The sequence below is a fragment of the Myotis brandtii genome, unplaced genomic scaffold, assembly GCF_000412655.1.
Source record: "Myotis brandtii unplaced genomic scaffold, ASM41265v1 scaffold932, whole genome shotgun sequence".
NCBI lineage: Eukaryota > Metazoa > Chordata > Mammalia > Chiroptera > Vespertilionidae > Myotis > Myotis brandtii.
In genome coordinates this window covers 136,270-139,380 of record NW_005371846.1, presented here as the reverse complement: position 1 = coordinate 139,380, position 3,111 = coordinate 136,270, and the positions used below count along the sequence as shown (strand labels likewise).

At 59.8% G+C, this 3,111-nt stretch overlaps 1 protein-coding gene across 1 annotated transcript in view; it reads right to left on the bottom strand.

Moving 5' to 3' along the window:
• The window catches only part of ALPK1 (alpha-kinase 1), an 80,242-nt gene that overhangs the window by 16,553 nt on the left and 60,578 nt on the right, over positions 1-3,111 (bottom strand). The gene's annotated exons all lie outside the window — the stretch shown is intronic.

The window sequence follows — 3,111 nt, the reverse complement described above, 5'->3', positions numbered from 1 at the left end:
CCGGAGGCGGGGAAGGGCCAGGACTCCCCCGTGAGCCTGTCTGAGAGCACGGCAGGTGCCACGCTGCCACGGGGCTGGAGCAGGGCAGTGCGAGTGGCGGTGGTTCCTCCCGTGAGGAGGGTGAGGGCTGGGGAAGGGCCCCGCACGCTGAGGTTCACGGATGAGCAAAGCGGGGTGGGGGGTGGGGGGGGAGGCAGGTGTGGAAGCCGCCCGCTCAGACCCACTGGGACACCCTCCTCACTAGTCTGTCATGTCACCTCTGTGTTCACCCAGCTTCTAATCCTGGTGTGTGTGACTGTGTGTGCATGTGTGCGTGCGTGGGGGTATGTGTGCATGTATACACGTGTGTCTCTCTTCGTGCACAGGCATATGTGCATGTGTGGGCATATGTACATGCACGTGTACACACATGCACACGCACACACACCTCTGCACATGTGGGCATGTGTGCGTGTGTGGACACGTGTGCATGTGTGCAGGTGGGTTTCTCTGTGCAGGCATGCAGGCATGTGCATGGACATGTATGCAGGTGCACACACGTGTCTCTGTGCGGGCATGTGTGCGGGCACATGTGCATGTGTGCAGGGGTCTCTCTGTGCAGACACATGTGCACATGCACACATGTGTCTATCTGTGATGGCACATGGACACGTGTGTCTGGGCAGGCGTGTGTGGGGGCCCGTGTGCGTGTGTACACGTGTCTGTGTGTGCGTGCAGTGAGTAGATGAGAAGTGTGCATGCTGTATGCTGGTGACGGTGGCCACACTGAGGGGTGTGGGGTCAGTATTTGTACTTCAAACTGCCTCTCGCTGGGAACGTGCGCCAGTTCGAAGGCTCTGGGCCTCCTGGCCGAGCAGACTGAGCGTAAACTGCTGCGAATTGTCGCCGACGCACTGGACACTTGCTGACCGGATTCAGACCAGTATCCGAAGGCCTCAGCGACGTGTGTCCCAACCCCGGGGACGTCCTTGCTTTCATGTGGGATTCAGTATCCGCCCTGGCCCGGTGCTCAGTTGGTTGGAGTGTCATCCCATCACCCCAAAAGGCTGTGGGTTCGATTCTGGTCAGGAGACATGCCCAGGCTGTGGGTTCGATCCCCAGTCTGGGCGCATGCAGGAGGCAGCCTGATGGATGTCTCTCTCTCGCCGATCTTTTTTTCTCTCCCGCTTCCTCTCTCCCTACAATCAATTTAAAAAACTTATCCCCGGGTCAGGATTAAGCGTATACATTAAAAAATATCGGGTCATTAAGCCGGAGCCTGGAGGCCTGAGGGCGGAGGCGCGGGGAGACCGGGCCCCTCACCTGTTGCTCCCTTGTTGCTGATCAAACTGCTCAGGATGTACTCGGCTTTTACAAGTTTCCCTGCAAAGAAGCACACGATGCCTCGCGGTCAGCTCTGCGCACACGCTTTACACACAGTCTACCCCGCACATGCCACAGCAGGGCCACGGCCACAGGGAAGCGCTCCGAGTCCACGTCTAACACCAACACCGTCATCGCGTGCGAGAGGGGGAAGGACGGGGGACTCTCAGGAGCCGGGAGGTGGGACGGCTCGTGTCTGCCATGCGATCAGGGTCGCTCCTGAGGACACATCACGGATCCGACCTCCGCGTGAGGATGGCAGCCCTGCCCGCGGGACAGCGTGGCCGGCGATCGGGGCTGGACGCAGGACTCGCTCCCAGGAAGGGCTCTTAGGGGGTGGCAGGTTCTTTCTAAACTTCTCACTGTGTGGGTTACCGCCACGTGGGAGGGGCCTCGCCTGCAGTGGCTGTTCCTCCGTAAGCGGAAACGCGATCACTGACTGTCCCATCCGCCCTCCTCCCAGGCCCTCTGTGACCGGCCCCTGGGATGCCTCCCGATGTCCGATGACTTTTGCTCCGTCTGCCTCGGGCACCGTGGCCTCCTGACTGACCCTCGAACCTGCCCGGCCAGTTTGCTCTGCAGTCTGAGTGTTTGCATCATTCTGGTCTGGAGTCTGTCTGTCCTAAACCTCTGTAAGGCTCAGCCCTGGCTCGGATGTGACTGTCCTAAGGCCCCGCGGCCTTGGTTCCACTGCACACGGTGCCCACCTGGCACTACGCTGTGTCCCCGAAGCAGGTCACACACGCTGTTCTGCGGGGGGACCTGCCAGCCCCTCACCAAGGGCTGGGACTTGCGTGTTTTCCCTTCTCCTCCAGCTAAACTGTCCTGGGACCTGCTGTGACCCAACCAGTACCTTCATGCTCGCTCCCCGCTCTGCCCTGTGCTCTAAGCAGACTATTTTAAAAATATATTTTTTTTATTGATTTCAGAGACTAAGAGAGAGGAGACATCAGTGATGAGAGAGGATCATGGATCGGCTGCCTCCTGCACGCCCCACACTGGGGATCGAGCCCGCAGCCCAGGCCTGTGCCCTGACTCGGTGTTGAACCGTGACCTCCTGGCTCATAGGCCGACGCTCAGTGGGTGAGCAGCGCCGGCCGGGCGAAGCAGACGACTTTTAAGCCACAGGTTTCTCGGGTTTATTTCTGTCCTTTCCGGGTTTGGGGCGCCTGCTCCCTGACTGCTCCGTGCGGTGCTGCCTGTGAACTGTGACCTCAGGCGCCCTGGCGGGCGGTCCCCCGGGGCCTGGTGCGCACTGCTCTGGAGCCCAGGTTTGCACGCGCCCTGCCGGCCCCTGGACACTCCATCCTGATCTAGTTTTCCCTGAGCCGTTTGCGGGGGATTCCCGTGGAGCGGGCACACTCAGGCTCCACATGCACGTTCGGCACAGGCGTGGGGTTTTGCTTCTTTTGGGGGATTTTTTAAAAAATATATTTTATTGATTTTTTACAGAGAGGAAGGGAGAGAGATAGAGAGTTAGAAACATCGATGAGAGAGACATCGATCAGCTGCCTCCTGCACATCTCCTATGGGGGATGTGCCTGCAACCCAGTTACATGCCCTTGACCGGAATTGAACCTGGGACCCTTCAGTCCGCAGGCTGAGGCTCTCTCCACTGAGCCAAACCAGTTTCGGCCTTTTGGGGGATTTTTTTGGCTCCCACCCAACGCGGGGGCAGCCCGCAGGCCTCCCTGTCACAGGGCGGGCGGCGGGGGCTGTGCAGACCTCGGAGGGTCCGGCTTCTGCAGG